Here is a 17,320-nt window from a genome sequence, read left to right on the forward strand (position 1 = left end):
CATTTGCCTATTTCCTCTACCTGGAATGAATGACCCAGTGATCAAGACCTAGTCCTTCACCTCAAGTTGCTCATAGTCTGGTGGAGGAGGCAGACACATAAACTGGCCCTACTCTGAGCCCTGTTCTACTTGACTGTCAAATGAAGGTGGCCATCTGCCAGTCCCTCTCCCCTCCCCCCCCCCTCCCTTGCAGGCCATTAGAGGGTCCTGGGCCAGAGTGGAGCCTGTTCAGCACAGCATGCAGGGCCCAGCAGGTGTGAATGGTGGTCTGGTCATTTTGTAAGGGGGCTCAGCTCCCTGACTCCCTGATGGACTGGGGGTAGGGGCAGGGGAAGAGGGAACACAATGGCAGGCTGTTTCCTATTTTGTCCTCGGCTGTACCCAGCTGGGTTCAGCAGCCCCTGCTCTGAGATCACTGCCACCAGGTGCAGCCTGGCCTTTAGCAGGGCCCAGCTGAGGCTGGGTGGGGCCTCCACAGGGTCAGGTGTCTGGTGAGCAGATCTCCCCTTCCCCAGCCAGGAGGGATTGGGGCAGGCTGCAGGGCACCTGCAGCCCTGGTGCCTTTCCTATTGTGAGTCTCTCTTTGCACAAACTTGACTCCTCTCCTCCCAGGAGGGGCCCCAGAGAGCACAGGATGCCAGAGGCCCCGAATAATCAGTTTTCAGGCACTCCCCTCTGCTCTTTTGGCCCATTCCTGGCCCCCCCTACTGCTTAAGGGAATAGAGTGTGTGTCCTTTACATAGACTCACTCTGCTGCCCTACAGAATCCTTTTATTCCTGTTTCCCTAGTGGAAAAAGACGATTGTGAACCTTTATTTGTCTAGCAGGTAACTTTCAGTAAATTAAAGCAGTATGTGAAGTCACTAGGACAGCACCCAGTAGGGTTCCTTATTCCTTTTTGATGTATGAGGAGGCTAAAGCTTTGAAAGATTGTGAACACAGGGATTCAGGGAGGAAAGAGGCCTAGAAACTCATCAGGTACCTAAGATGTGATGAGCACTTTATAATCAGGATCTAATTTCAGGGGTGCCTGGGTGGCTTAGTCAGTTGAACATACAACTCTTGATTTCGGCTCAGGTCATGATCCCAGGGTCCTGGGTTGGATCCTGACATCCATGCTTAGCGAGGAGCCTGCCCGAGATTCTCTCTCTGCCCCTCCCCCGCTTACATGTGTGTGCGTGCACTCTTTCTCAAAAAAAAAAAAGTATAGTCAGGATCTGATCTCACCTTCAGTCCTTCAAGGTCGGCACGTTAGTCTTTGTTCAGCAGGTGAGGTCACAGGCTGAGAGAGGTGAAGTGAGGTGATTGCTCAAGGAGTCCTCAGAGCCAAGTGGTGGTGGATCTCAGACTCAAAGTCAAGTTTGGCCACCTGCTAAAGCCAGTGCCCTTAATCTCGGTGTTTACTGCACGTTAGCTGCATAGTCACACTAAGAGGTAGGTCATTGGCGATTTCGCTCCAGGAAGAAAACAGAGGGTGAGAGAAACTGACAGATTGTCAGCATCCTGCAGCAGGTAAGACAGAAAGTTCTGGTTATTTGTACCCGCTCAGGATGAGAAGGAGTGGCAGGGTCTTTGAAGGTCATCTATCCCAGCCCTCTCGTTTTACAGAGGAGAAAACTGAGACCCAGAGAAGGGAAGCAACTTACCCAATGTGACACGGTTAGCAGAAGAATACTCAGGGCTCTTCCTCTCCTACCAGAGTGGTTTGAGTTCACGGGCAGGGATGGCAGCTCACCATCACCACCTTCCTTCAGCAGTAGGTCAGTCCCCAGGCTCTGCATGGCTGTCTTGCCATCTCACAGGAATCACGTTGGTCCCATTAATGGATACTATTATGCAGATTGGACTTGGTGATCTTAGATGCCTCATTAAGACACATGCAGTCAGAAGGCAGGGAGACAGGACCTTTGTCAGGCTAGGTTCCACAGAGAAACAGAACCAGTAGAAGATTGTGTGTGTGTGTGTGTGTGTGTGTGTGTGTGTGTGTATACACAGAGTGGAGGGGAAGGTGGGGAAGTTGGATTGATTTATATATTGGCTCACACAATATATGAGGCAAGTCCACCCACAATGTACTGGACAGGTCAGCAGACTAAAAACATAGACAGGATGTCCAGGTTACAGCCCTGAAACAGAATTATTCTCATCTGCACAGACTGGAAGCCCCTAATTCCAGCCATTTATTTTTTTGTTTCTTTTTTTTTAATTTTTAAAAATTATTTTAACATTTATTTGTTTTTGAGAGACAGAGAGGGACAGAGCATGAGCAGGAGAGGGGGAGAGGGAGACACAGCATTTGAAGCAGGCTCCAGGCTCTGAGCTGTCAGCACGGGACTCAAACTCACGCACCGTGAGATGATGACCTGAGCTGAAGTCAGATACTTAACCGACTGAGCCACCCAGGCGCCTCCCCTCCCATTCCAGTCATTTAATGTGGTGATCCAAAGCATGAGCTCTGAAGTCAAAGAATCTGTTTGTACCACCTGTATGGGCTCTGTAACCTAAGCTGGTTATTTAGTCTCTTTGAGCCTTGATTTCCTCCTATGTAAAATGGGCTTTATGACTACCTGTTTTCTAGGATTTGCCTTAAGGATTAGGCATAAGCAACACCCGACACAGAGCCTAGTACATAGTATGCACTCAACTCGTGTTCGCTATCATCATCATCATTGTATATGTGTGAGTGGTTAAGGAATCACTGAGATGATGGATGAGAAAGACTTTGGAAGTCAAGTCTTAGAAGGAACGTTTGAAGGAAGCCAGGTTATACTGGGCAAGAACCGAACCTGAACACTGCCCTCCGGTGTCTGCAGAGCTGTAATGAGATGGGGAAGGGGCACCTGGGTGGCTTAGTAGGTTGAGCGTCCGACTCTTGATTTTGGCTCAGGCCATGATCTTGCGGTCGTGGGATCAAGCCCCACATCGGGCTCTGCACCAACAGCACAGAGCCTGCTTGAGATTCTCTCTCTCCTTCTCTCTCTGCTCCCCACCCCCACTCATGCTCTCTCTCTCTCTCTCTTGAAATAAAAAAAGAAATGGGAAGAAGCTGGCAGTAACCAATGATTTCTGGGTCCCTAGGGAAGATGAGGACCCAAGAGGGAACTGAAGGCAGTTAGTGGTCAGCTAGACAAAAGAACTTCCCACAATCAGAGTTTTGAGTTATGATAGCATAGGATTTTAGTGAGCTTCCCATCCCAGGGGGTATGCAGAGCCAGAGTCAGTGGGAAGCTGTCAGAGAGAGGATTCCTGCACTGGTAGGAGGTTGAAGAAAGACTTATGAGGTCCTTTCTTTGGCCTTGATCTCCCTGGAGATCCCTGTTTGGCCACAGAGCCAGTGAGAGGTCAAGTCAGGGTTATGGGCAATACCCTCCTCTCCTCCTCTGCCTGTCCTCTCTGTGCTTCTATTCCTGAAACATAGCAAAGTTCCCACCCCACTACCACTGGGCCTTTGCACATGCTATATCCTCTCCATAGAATTGCATCAGATTTTGTGGGCCTGACACATATAAAGCTGGAGACTTTCTTTAAGAAAAAAACCCCAAAAATCAGACAAAAATGTGAATAGTTAGAAACAAAACCACAACAAAATTTAAAAAGTTCATAAACGCTACACAATGTCCAGAAAAACAATATAATATTTATGTTAATCACCTGATATGCTGCCATAATACCTTTATTCCTACATTTTGGTTATATACTTTTGGGGAAATCTCTTCATGTGACATTTTCTTTAGAGAGAATAAGAAGATAACTTAGTTTTCTTTAGCACAGGTGACCCAAAGTTTTTTTCCCCCATCGTTAGTAGTTTCAAAAAGTTTCCTTCAACTTCACAAGTCATTATTGGTAATGTCAAAGGTCTTAGGATTATTGTCAAATTTCAAAAAACTTCGAGATCAAGGATCATAGAGGATCTCAGGACTTGCAAGTTTCCTTGATTACCAACCTTAAAAATTATTTGCATCGATGTCACCTCTCAACCAGTTTCTTGCCCACATCCTGTTTGTGTTGGTGTAGTTTGAGTTTTATTATTTTTTATTTTCATCGATGTCAGTATTCTGTGGCAGCTTCCCCTTAGCTAGATACCCAAAATGCTACAGCAGCTCCCCCGATACCCAAAAGGAGGGGAAGTGTGACAGGGAGGAAGTTGGAGAGGGGAGAGGCAGCATTCTTAATTGCAGTGAAAACAGCTTGCTTTGGCAGACTCTACAATAGCATGTGATCCTGAGTGTGCATTGCTGGGGCCCCTCCCAGGTCACTGGAAGTCGCCTGGCAAGTGAGGGGCTCTAGAGCTTAAGCTTTGTGAGTTTCACAGTAAGCCCGAGAAATCCCCTTCCACCTCTCCGCAGCACGAGATCCCCACCATGCCCACCCCGTGAACCTCGAGCATCGCTTCTCCTAGGAGGCCTCCAGAGCCAGTTGGCTGCCCCAGGACGCTGGAGACCAAGTCTGTCTAGCTCACTGTTTGCCCTCGGTATATTTTGAGCAGTACCTGGTATACAGTAGACTCATAGGCTCAGAAGGCTGAAGTGACCTACCAGGGTCACCCAGATAGTAACTGCCAGGGCTGGGAATCCACCTGGAAGGAAGGAAAGAAGGAAGGAAGGAAGGAAGGAACGAACGGATGAAGGAGGGAAGGAGGGAGGGAGAGAAGGAAGGAAGGAAGAAAAGGAAGGAAGAGAGGAGGAAGAAGAGAGGGAGGGAAGGAAGGAAGAAAAAGCAAGAGAGAAGGAAGGAAGGAGGGAAGGAAGGAGGAGGAAGAAGAGAGGGAAGGAAGGAAGAGAGAGGCAAGGAAGGAAGGAGGGAGAGAAGGAAGAAAAGGAAGGAGGAAGAGAGGGAAGGAAGTAGGGAGGGGAGGGAGGGAGAAAGAAAAAAAGAGAAAGGAAGAGAGAGGGAAGGAAGGAGGGGAGGGAGAAAGGGAGGGAGGAAGTAACCCCAGCTTCCCAGATGAACCGCACACCTCGGACAGAGAAATACACTTCTTGCCGGATCCCTCAGAGCCCTAGCTGGCCTGCTTCCCTTCCTCGGTCCTGCACAGCTGACTGGGAACCCAGGGAGGAGGTCCTCTGAGACCCTCAACAGAAATCTCCCTCCCGGGCACCATTGTGAAGCACAGAAGAGAGTGTCGACCCGGGTTTGAATCTCCAGGCCACCCTTTAGCAGCCCTATAGACTTGAGAAAGTTGGCCTCATCGTTATGCACCTCAATGTCCTCATCTATAATATGGGTTTTTTTTTTAATATTAAAAAAAATTTTTTTAACGTTTATTTTTGAGACAGAGACATAGCATGAACAGGGGAGGGTCAGAGAGAGAGGGAGACACAGAATCCGAAGCAGGCTCCAGGCTCTGAGCTGTCAGCACAGAGCCCGACGTGGGGCTCGAACTCACGAACTGTGAGATCATGACTGAGCCGAAGTCGGACACGAGCACACGCAGGGGAGGGACAGAGAGATGGGGAGAGAGGAGCTCAGATACGGGGCTCGAACTCACATCATGACCTGAGCCAAAGTCTAATGCTTAACCGACTGAGCCACCCAGGCGCCCCCTATAAAATGGGTCTTATGGCCGCACCTTGGTGGTGTTCGACCAGCAGAAGTGCTCTGGTCCCAGAGTAAGTGGCAACATTGCCTTTGTGAAGCGAGGCCTGAGCAGAAGGCTTTTCTTCCTCCTTTGCCGTCTCAACGCTCCCCAACCCCCGGCCCAGGGGGCCTCACCCCTGGGCTTCTGACGCTGCCTTGCTGATGTCCACCAAGATGATCAACCTGCTTGTTACAGTCAAGTGACTTGGAATCCGCGTGCATCCCCCCATCCGCCTCTCGCTTTGAGGGCGAGGGCTGGCTCACCCCCGTGAGGGGTCAGGTGAGGGCCAACCTCACACCCACAGAAGTCAGAAGGCAGCTGCCCCAGGACTCTAAGCTCCTGTCATCGGGGCCAGACCTTCTCACTACACGTCCCCAGGGCCTCGCCCAGGGTCACACCCAGAAAATGTTGGTTGGGAATTAAGGTTGACACTGACACGCCGCCTGCCCCAAAACAGCCCTGACTCACTACAGTGGTCGCTGGGGACCGGCGGGGGGGTGGGAGGGGGTGGGGGGAGGGGCGGGGGTTGCATCTCCAGTGTTCTCCGCACCGTGAACAGCTGTGCTACGTGGCTCTCTTATTTCCCTACAGCCTCTAAGATAGATCCCTTTCCCCATTTCACAGAGGTGAAGGCTGAGGCTGGGGCGAAGCACTTGCCTGAACCCTCCCACACACTGAACCCTAGAGCCTGGAGGGGACATTCCCACCCGTGGACTCTGCCCAGGCCCTCCCTAGCAGTCATTAGGCCTAGAATTTCCCCCTCAGGGAGTCCTTCTTTTCGATTAAGGACTGGGCCGCTGCTAAAATGTAACACAGTGACAAATAGCTCTAATATTTAGTTTTAAAAATCCAACACTGTTTTCCACCCAGAGGTCAAAACAGCTGTGAACTCCTCAAGGGAAGGAAGGGTTTCCCGGTGGTTCTCGCGGCCTCCTTCCCTGCAGTGGGGCCTGGCGTGGAGTAGGCGTGCAGTAGATGTTTGTGGAATGAGCTGTGCGAGTGCAAAACGAGGGGGAGGCTGCCGCCTCACCGATAGACTCCTGCGGGAGGCCCCCTGGCACGGAGGCCACGGAATGAACAGCGGGGGTCCAGGGGAGGACCTGGGGAGTGGCCCTAGGCGGTGGCTGAGCCACCAGACAAAAGGAGTGGGGGGGGGGGCGGGGAGGACCCGTGGCTGGCCCACGTTGGACTGTGGTGGGACCAGGATACATGCCTTAGCTATTTTAAAGTCTTGAATGTTGGGGCTGCTTGTTATGGCAACCTATTCTGACTAATACAGCTTCTTCCGAAAAGTCGTAAATCGGGTAGCACTGGGCTCACTTTTCCACGAGGCAACGTTAAGCTGCCCCTTTCAGCCTGGCCGGGATTTTCTAGCTCACCTGATCCCTGACCTCAGTCTTCCTGATTGAGGCACACAGAAGACAAGGCACCAGTTCAAGGTCATAGTGTATTGGTGGGCAGAGCTGAACTTGGACTGAAGTCTCACGGCTCCTGGTCCAAGATTCTTTCTTAAGTTCTTTACTTGCGAGCAGAGAGAAAGTGAGAAAAAGAGGGAGACGTTCAAAGTCTAGGGCCCTTTGGGGGTAAAGGGGGAGCTAAGTGGCAAAGAGGGGAAGGGGGCACCCCATGTAGTGGAGGGTGTGAAAAGATGGGGGAACCATGACTGCTCTGATTCCAGTTTGCAGAAGGCGCAGAAATGCCCTACGGGCAAAATCAGGCGCCTTCCCCAAGGGGCTAGACCTGCGTCTGACGTGGAGGCCTGACCCCAATCCTCCCTTTCTCTCTCCCTCTTGGGAAAGAGCCCACGTCCCTGGTTGCCAAAGCTCCACTGAAAACACGCAGAAGCCAATTTTCCTTCCCAGATAATCACACCCAGAAAGAAACAATCTGCAAAATAATCCCCTGTCGAGGCAGTTGTGCCAGGAATGTGTGCGTCAGGAGGGCGCGGAGGGCACTCTGTGAAGGGTGGAGAGCCGTTGGAGGCGAGCCCTCTCCCAGTGGCTGTGCTGGGGGGCTTCGCCTGCTCCTTGAAGTCACTGTAACTCCCTAGTAACCTGCCAAGCATGCATTTCCCGGAGCGCATTTCCCAGACACGCCCCAACTAGTCGCCTCTGACACTTTTCTGCAAGTAAATCAGTGTCTTTGGTGGTGATTTTGTGGATGCCCAGGGGCTGCTGAGAGGTCGTGACTCCTTCTTTGGCTTTACCATTTCACCTCCCAGACCAGACCCAGGAACCCATGGCCGCTTTGCCAGAAGCTCAGCTTGCTTTTCCACGCTGATGACCACCACCCATGCCCCTGCTCTGGCCACCGGGGCCCAGCGGGCTCCCCAGCTCAGACCCAGGAAGGTGCTTGGGGACTTGAATTTGCATCCAGCTGCCACTTTCGCCAACAACCACCCGCCATCCGCATACTGACAGGAACAGAGAGAAATTACTACACTGAGGGTCTGGGTAGAGAAAGAAGAAAAGAGAATGTCCCTTCACAGCTGCTGGTGCAGAAAGACCCCACTAGGAAGCTTCAGGAACGAGTGGGGACCTTGGGCACAAAAGCCTGAGTTGTCCTTAAGGAGCAATTGTGTGGTAGCTACACCAGATGTCCGTTAAACAATAATACCGGCAGGGGTACCTGGGTGGCTCCGACGGTTAAGCATCTGACTCGTGATTTCAGCTCAGGTCATGATCTCACGGTTGGTGAGTTTGAGCCCGCGTTGGGCTCTGTGCTGACAGCGTGGAGCCTGCTTGGGGTCCTCTCTCTACCTCTCTCTTTGCCCCTCCTCGGCTTGTGCTCTCTCTTTCAAAAATAATAATAATAATAATAATAATAATAATATTAATATTAATAATGATAATAATAACATCAGCAAACTGTGCATGTCTACAACTCCTTTCTGAATCCAAGAAATTCTGAACAAAATAAGGTTAGTACCAAAATTCATTTGGTGCCCCAAATCTAACCTGAGCAAATGTATAAATATTCATAATTCTTTTCTGCAGAAATATTAATGTGTTTAATTATGGGATGCTAACCCAGACCCCACTGGTGTGCTACATAACATATGGTGTGTGCTTTGTCTTTTTTTAAAAAAAGATTTTATCTTATTTTGTTTTTTTAGAGAGAGAGAGTGTGAGCTGCGAAGAGGGACAGAGGGACAGAATCTTAAGCAGGTATCATGCTCAGCGCAGAGCCTGACATGGGGCTCAGTCCCATGACCGGGGGATCATGACCTGAGCCAAAATCAAGAGTTGGATGTTCAACCAACTGAGCCACTGAGGCACCCCTTTAAGGTTTTATTTTTAAGTAATCTCTACACCCAACGTGGGGCTCAAACTTACAACCCTGAGATCAAGAGTCAAACGCTTGACTGACCGAGCCAGCCAGGCGCCCCTGGTGTGTGCTTTCTAAAACCCAAAAGCTTCCAAAATCCCAAAACACACGAGGGCCCTGAGACATCAGGGTTTCAGATAAGAGACGGTGGCCTGTAAACATTCTAAGTGCTTTAGATCTATTAACTCACTTGATCCTTGCAGAAACCTACGGAGTAGACTTGTTCTGACTATGATTCCCATTTTATAGATGAGGAAACTGAGGCAGAGAGAGGTAAAGTGACTTGCTTCAGAGCTGGTGAGTGTTGGAGCTAGGGTTTGGCCCCCGCGTGCTGGTTCCAGAGCGCAGTCTCTGAGCTACTCCACCATCCGCCAGGGTAGGTGGTAACAGCAGGGATGAGCATATTCAGCCACGTGTGCAGCAAGCACACGCCCGGGAGCGCGTGTGAGGAGCAGGTCTGCAGGGCGGCCACCCATCCGGTTTGCCCTGCGACTGTCCTGTGTCCCCAGAAACTCCTCGGTCCCACCAAACTAGGGCAGTCGGTCACCCTAGTTCTTGGGGACCATGCGCCCCTTTTCTTACCAGCATCACGAGCGTCACGGTGCAGTGAGGGGGTCCCAGGGTCTGGAGGTGCGTGTTGTTCATAGAACATGGCTCCTCAACCAAAACCAGGATCTCCTGCAGGCACTTCACCAAGACACCGGGAGAAAACTCTGGAGGAAATGGTGACTGTGTCAGACTCACCGAGAGGCAATGCGTCTGTGTTCAGTCGTTTGTAAGGATAAGCGTGGCTCTACCTGGCTTTCCCCTTGAGCATTGACTTTGGACTCCCTTGTAAACACAGTGGAAATATTGCTCTGGAGGGAGATTTACTCTGATGTTCCAATTCAGAAATGACTCTCATCCCCACCTTCAAGTTTTAACTTGTTAACGTCCACACTTGACTTCACAGAAATGAGCCATATCAGAGATTTCTTTTTCCTAAGAACAAAGAAGAGGGCGGCAAGGCCGTCGCACTTGACAAGCAGGTTTGGGCTATGGAGGCGACAGAGAAGCATTCCCCGGGGTTAAGAGCGAGCGAGAACCCTGTGTGCTGAGGGCGCCCCAAGAGTGCAGGCTGGAGGCTCCTGGTTAAACATGGCAGACTGAACACATTTATTCGCCTCCAATGTTTTTGAAATTCTAATAAAATGACCTAAAAGCGTTTTTAAAAATGCACACCTCTCCACTGGGACAAAGAGACCATGTGAGGAACTCACAGCAGATGAGAACAGTCAACCAAACTCTCGAAGCTGGAAAACAGATGGTAGGCTGACTTGGGAAACCCAGAAAGTTGAACCCTGACTGTTCAGGGGAGCCATCAGGACACAAGACAACTGGAGATCAAAGGCTCAGGGATGAGAGAGACCAAGAACCTCCAAAGACCGAGGTGTAGGGCAGGACTGAAAACAGAAAGGCTGGTGGTTGTCTGTCTGGCAGACGGCGGGCTTCTAAGTCTCCTTCCCCAGCTGGCACAGGCAGGACAGGACCTCCCGCCTCACAGCAGGAGGCTCACCCACGAGAGAGCCTGGGATGCTAATCTGTGATGTTCGCCGGGGCTCAGCGCGGAGCCTGGAATATAGCAGGTCCTCGGTAAGTTGTTGCTCTCATTATTATATTCAGCTACCCTCTTTCTGTCTTATTCTCTGATTTTCTTCTCTTGGTCAGACAGGGCTGTAAAGACACCTGAGGCCTAGAAGGCAGAATCTGGCAGCCTGGCAACACCCCTCCGCCCATCCACACACCCTCCTCACACACCCAGTTCTTTGATGTGGCACAAATGGCTCATTGTCTCCTCTTCTTGAGCAGGTGGACCTCACATTTTAGCTAGCTACCTTGCCTCCCCGGCTATAAGCGTTTCTCAGTCTTCTTTTCAATTAGGTATGGCCATTTGACTATAAGAGTGGAAGTGTCATGAGGAAATCAGGAATTATCTTTAAAAGAGGAGAGCTCTTCCTTCACTCTGCTGTCTTGGGCTGCAGATGTGATGGCCAGTGCTCCAGCAGCCATGCTGGACGAGGATAAAGGCCACATGCTTGGGACGGCAGAGCAGAGAGATGGAAGGAGGCATCTGCACAGAGTTGCCATACTAGCCTGCGTTGCGCATCTTTGTACTTTTTTTTAATGTTTATTTTATTTATATTTGAGAGGGGAGGAGGGGCAGAGAGTGAGGGAGAGAGAGAATCCCAAACAGGTTCCGTGTGTGAGATCTTGACCTGAACTGAAATCAAGAATTGGATGCTTCACCAACTAAACCACCAAGCACCCCTGGACATCTTTTACAAGACAGAGAAATAAACTTCTTTCCTGTTTTGGCTACTATTAGTTTAGAATTTTCTACTGTATGCAACTGATTCCAATTCTGCCTGGTTAAATTTGAGTTGGGGCAATACCTTCCTTGTCCTCTTTCCTATTCAGAGACCAGAATCAGCAGAGACTTTGGCTGTTATGAAGTCCACAGGGCCAGGGACAAAATCTGGCCCACAGAGGTGTTCCTTAGCTCAAAGTTTTTAAGATTCAGGAGGTGTTGAACACTTTTTTTTTTTTTCTTACCAGTGTGACTTTTTTCTTTATTAAAAAAAATTTTTTTATGTTTCTTTATTTTTGTGAGAGAGAGAGAGAGAGAGATTATTTATTTATTATTTATTTAATTTATTCATGAGAGATCATGAGCAAGGGAGGGGAAGAGAGAGAGGGAGACGCAGAATCTGAAGCAGGCTCCAGGCGCTGTCTGAGCACTCTGCATAGCTGGAACTCGAGAATGGGGAGATCATGACCCGAGCGAAAGTTAGCTGCCCAACCAACTGAGCCACCCGGGCGCCCCTCTTTATTTTTTTATTAGTATTCTTAGAGCTTTACTTCTTGGCTTTAATTAAGTTTAAAATGTATTATTGAAGTGTAATTGTGACATTCTAGTAGTCTCAGGTGTACAATGTATCGATCTGACAATTCTAGGAATTAGTCTTGCTCACCATGATAAGTATAGTCACCGTCTGTCTGAACACATTTTAAACATTGGAAGTGTGGTTTCTGGATTTCCTTGAACACTCGGAGGATTCGCGTTTCGGCACAGCAGCATTTCTGTGGGGCATCTGCCGTCTCACTGCACAGTCCTTCCACTGCTCTCCCACGAGTGAGGCATGTCTGTGGACTATCCCACGAGCTAGGTCTGGGCGCGTGTGTCTTAGCCCACAGAATCCTATGAGCTAGATTTGTATATGGGTTACGCTGCGAGTTAGGTATATATGTGGGTTATCCTATGAATCAGGGATGGCTATGTGTTATCCCGTGAGCTCAGTGTGTACATGTGTTATCTCCACTCAACAGATGAGGAAGTTGAGGCCCAGAGAGGACCGGCCCTGAGTCACAGAACTGCCAAGTGGTGGAGCCAGGACTCCAGACTGTCTGCATTCCAAACTTGCTCTGCTGGTCTTTGAGTTTGCAACCCTTGACTTCCCGACCCCTTGCTGAAAGTTTCACAGAGGAAGACAAGAGAGCCGAGGAGGAAGAAATAGTTGATGACCCTTGTCACATTGAATCAAATTGATGATGCTGGTTCCCCTGCTGCCCAGGAGCAAACCATGGAGAGGATGGGTTTTTTTCTGCATATCCTCAGTGCCTGGTGCAGAGCCAACCGAGGGAACTACGTGCCAAACGAATGAGGTGACCTGCCCTCAGTCACACAGAGCCGGATGCGAACCCAGGGCTCCCGCCTGCCTACTCAGGCCTCTTCCCCCAGACCTGGCTGCTGTCCAACCTACCCTGCATCCCCTTGGATACTGGTAGAGGTCAAGAGCACAGGCTCTGAGTCTAGCATATTCACACCCAAATTCCAGCTTCATCTTTCACCACTTCGAGCCTTGATTTCTCCACCAGCAAATGGGGCTAATCATGGAACCTACATCATAGGACTGCTGGGGGTGGGGGGGGGGGGGTGGGGATCTCTAGATGAAATCCTATGCCCGTGAATAACAGCGACCAGCATAAAATAGGTGCTCAATAAATAGTAGCTACTATTGTGACACAAATTTTGCATGAGTGTGTGCAGTAGGGAGGGGTTTACCTTTGTCTTGAAATTCTTTCCTTAGGCATCATCTTGCCCTCCCTTAATCCAAGGCAACCTGAGCCTGCACAGGGCTGGGACACAAGGTCATGCTCATTAAGGGCTTCCCATATACCTCAGAAGCTCGACAACAATGACCTTAATTGCCTACTTACATCCTATCATTCCACCAACGTGTAGCAAGTGCCTGCTTTCCCCCAGGCCCTGGGTCAGGGCTGGGGATCCGGGATAAGTTGACCCTGTCCTGCCTTTATAGACTATCCACCTGGCTGGTAAGGTTAGACAAGGTCACACAATTCTCTGACACACATACAATGACAAGTCTTATGGGAAGGTCACCTTCCCAGGTGCACTGCTGGACTACATTTCCCAGCCTTCCCCACAATTCAGTATGGCCCATGAGGCAGCTGTGGGGATTGAATGTGGGCAGGAGTGATGTGTGCACTTTGGAGCCCTTACACCCCTTAGTACTCTCTTCGCCCTATGAATGGCTGGAATAAAGATGATCCCCAGGGCCACCTGAGACCCACATGTCGTAGGACCAAGTAGAGAGTTGCCACCTGCTCACAACTGTTATATAAGCAAGGACTCTATTTCTAGCCTATTTGCTGGGTATCTATAACATTCTATGTGTAACAGTAGCTAGGGTTACCCCAACTGATAATCTGCCATGAAAGCCTGGTTCTCGTCTCTTTGTAACTTTTCCCCTTCCCAACTCTAACAATCACATCGGGCTCTGTAGTACTAAGTTACCAGCTTAATTTAACTGGACATGATACTCCTGATCAGCATTGTGTCCAATTAGAATATTCTTTGTGGGGGATAAGCTTAGGAATCCCCCGCGTTTACACCAATGGGTTAACAAGGCATAAAGAAATAAAGTCATAATATGCTAGCACCCGAGTTTGGGTAAACCAGATTGGCACCCCGAGAATAGAGAGGCACAAAGGTGCAGAAATAGAGAGGTGCAAAGGCACCCCAAAATAGGGGGTGCAGAGTCCCCCAAATAGGGAGAGGCAAAGGCCTGAAATAGGAACGGCACAAAGGTGCCCAGCACACAGGTGTATGAAATAAACAAGATTAGATGTTCATGGTGGAAGCACCCCAATTCAGTACTCTGGCAGAAAAGCTGCTTTCCCAGGAGGACAGGGCCAGGGTAGATAAGTTGGTGATTTGGACAACGGACTGCCGCTGCAGGCAAAGCAGCCAAGAGTGGAGATGGCTAACAAAAGCCAAGGTGCCTGGTCAGCCCTGAGGTTATTTCCTCTATCTCATCCCCTCGGCAAAGATAAACAGGGGTGCTGCCTCACGTCCACTGTAAACAACCTTCCTCCCGACTGCCCGGCGCCCGGATTTTGTTTTATATTGACCCAGACCCCAAACACTGTATATCTTCAAAACCCCCCTCTTTCCTCACGTTCCCAAGTTAACGTTCCCAGTTTCCTTGTCTCTTTGTACACACCCATCACATTTGTAAGCCTTCCGATACTAATTAAAATGGGGCAAGGATCCTTATTCGGGGCTCTTGTCTTTTCCGGGACATCAGCCATCTCTCGCTTTAATCCTGCGTCGGCTCTTTTCCTGGCCAAAAGAGAACTTTAGACTTAGAGTCTATGACAATTCTTATTCATTAGTTCTCTGTTTTCATTCATTCATTTGTTGTTGTTGGCTGGAATTAGATCCCGAGCTAGATTTTTCTCTCTCCACCCCTCTTCCAACTCTGTAGACATTGGCCTACCCTGTATTTATGTGAAGGTCAAGACCAGACTATATCACCCAGGGTCCCGGCAGAAAGCAGGCAAACACTCAAACTGAATAATTGAGGGGAGTTTAATAAAGGAATTATATTCATTAAGAAGATGAATACATTCTGAGGATATAATGTATAACAGGATGGCTAGCGTGGATAACACTTTTGCATTACTGAAATATTGAAATGTGCTAAGAGTAAAACATAAGTGTCCTCACCAAAACAAACAAAGAGGTAAATATATGATGATGAGTGTGCTAATTAACTTGATGGTGGGGGGAGAATCTTTTCACATGTATGCTTATATCAGATCATCACATTATACACTTTTTTTTTTTTTTTTTTAATTTTTAAAGTTTATTTTGAGAAAGAGCATGCAAGCGGGGGAGGGGCCCAGAGAGGGGGACAGAGGATCCCAAGCAGGCTCGGAGCCCAACGCGAGGCTCGAACCTACAAACCGTGAGATCCTGACATGAGCCAAAGTTGGACGCTTAACTGACTGAGCCACCCAGGCGGCCCATATTGAACACTTTGAATATCTTACAATTTCATTTGTCAATCATACCTCAGTAAAGCTGGGAAAAAACAAGGGATTTACAAAGCTGTGGCTAGGCGTGGCTGTCAGGGCCCAGCCCGAGAGCCCTCAGCATCGCCTCTGCATAGCACTCATGCCGTGTAGTATCAGGGTCAGTCTCCTGCTCGTTCTCTTTCTCCTGGTGTTTTCTAGCCATGGAAACAAGCTGAGCCAGCGGGTTGGGCAAGCCCAGAGTGCCCAGGAGTGAATGTCCTCAAGTCAAAGGGCAGTTGATAGATAAACCTCCCAGCCTCCTCACTCCTGCAGGGTTAACTCTGACACATTCTCTACATGGTCTCCCAGAGTTCACTGCACAACTGAGCTCTAGGCGCCTGGTCCTGTAGCCCGTCCGCATCGGCTCCCTTCCTGTCTTCCTGCGTTTCCTGGGCCTCTTCCCAAATACACTGCCTGGCACTCAAATCTTCACCTCAGGCTCTGCTTCCAGGGAACTCGAACCCAGAGCAGAGCTTCTGGAAAGCAAGAAGGGGTGGAGCAGTAGCCTGAGGCTGGTAACTAAAGGAATCATTGCCTTTGAAGGTGGGCAGTGTGGCTTGGACCGGACCGCCTGCCAGGAGCTGTGGCCTTGGTGGAGAGACACAGCTGACCCGGTGGCTGACTGTGCAAGGGGGGAGAGAAGGACTAAACATCCTGACGTCTCCCTCCTCCCGCTTTCTGACCTCCTGCTGCTGCCCCCTATTGGCCAAACCCAAGTCAGAGGGCAAGAGCAGCTGATGGTGTTTCCGTAGTGGGGGGGCTGCCTGGCAAGGAGCAGTGCGTAAGAGCAAACACAAGCCGGGCAGCACACAGCCTGATTGCTTCTTTTTGTGTTCGACCTGCTTGAGAAGGCAGAATTTTGATAGTTCAGGATCTGCGAAAAGGCTTTTCCGGGTGTCAGAATGGCATAAACTCAGGTGCAGAGACTGGAGGGGCTGGGTGGCCAGGCACTAGCATTCCTGTTATCTCCTTCTGCTGGACCGTCTATCCCCCACGATTTAGTGGCTTCAAATAACCACCATTTTATTACATACCACAACTCTGTAGGTCAGGAGTTTGGGTTGGGGTCAGCTGGGTAATTCTTCGGTTCCACATGGCACGACCGAAGTCACAAATTCAGTTGGCGGCTGCTCTGGTCCGGGGGTCCAACACGGCTTCACTGGTGTGTTTGGTTTCTTGGTGGGAGTGGTAGAAAGGCTGGGCTCAGCTAGACTGCAGTGGCTCTACGTGGGGTCTCCAGAAGGATGGGCTCAAGGTGGCTGGACTTCATACGCAGCAACTCAGGGTTCCCAGACAGAGTGTTCAAGAGGTCCCAGTGGAAGCTGCCAGGCTTTTGATGAGCCAGGCTCAAAGTCCAGGAATGTCATTTCCATCGTGTTCTGTTGAATAAGGCCCTCCATCCAGCCCAGATACAGAAGGAAGGAAAGCCACAAAGGGAGGAACAGCAAAGAACTTGTGATCGATCGCCTTTACTCCACCAGCAAGTCGCCCAGGTTGACTAGTGTCTGGGAAACGCACCAGGAAGTCAAGGGACAGACGTGGGAGAGGGACCAGAAAGTCATGACAGGGGCTGGGGAGAGGGTAACAAGGCAGAGAATGAAGGCTCTAGAGTTGGATTCGGATTCAATTCCATCTCTGCTACTCACAATGTGCGCTAAGCAGGCTGTTCCACTGTCTGAGCCTCAGTGTCCTTATCTGTAAAATGAGGAAGTCTGTTCCCACTGCACAGCATTGCTGCGAAGATTCAACGGGATGGTGCCTATAAAGCACTTCCCAGGGTACCTGGCCCCAAGTGTGTCTCAATAAATGAGAGCCATTCTTTTTTTTTTTTTTTTTTTTTTTTAACATTTATTTATTTTTGAGACAGAGACAGAGCATGAACGGGGGAGGGTCAGAGAGAGGGAGACACAGAATCCGAAACAGGCTCCAGGCTCTGAGCTGTCAGCACAGAGCCCGATGCGGGGCTCGAACCCACGGACCGTGAGATCATGACCC

At 49.8% G+C, this 17,320-nt stretch overlaps 2 long non-coding RNA genes across 2 annotated transcripts in view; one reads left to right on the forward strand and one right to left on the reverse strand.

The window, feature by feature from the left end:
- LOC123580158 overlaps positions 1-12,972 on the forward strand; it is a 41,106-nt gene extending 28,134 nt beyond the window's left edge. Inside the window, exon 5 of the long non-coding RNA XR_006703152.1 lies at positions 12,272-12,972. This is a non-coding gene — a long non-coding RNA (uncharacterized LOC123580158). The remainder of the gene's footprint in view (positions 1-12,271) is intronic.
- On the reverse strand, positions 10,037-16,500 carry LOC123580160. Its single transcript, XR_006703153.1, has 2 exons — positions 16,360-16,500; positions 10,037-10,516 (listed from the first exon to the last, which is right to left on the reverse strand). It is a non-coding gene; the product is annotated as an uncharacterized LOC123580160 (long non-coding RNA).
- Between the last annotated feature and the right edge of the window lie 820 nt (positions 16,501-17,320).

The sequence above is a fragment of the Leopardus geoffroyi genome, chromosome A3 (assembly GCF_018350155.1).
Source record: "Leopardus geoffroyi isolate Oge1 chromosome A3, O.geoffroyi_Oge1_pat1.0, whole genome shotgun sequence".
Taxonomy (NCBI): Eukaryota; Metazoa; Chordata; class Mammalia; order Carnivora; family Felidae; genus Leopardus; species Leopardus geoffroyi.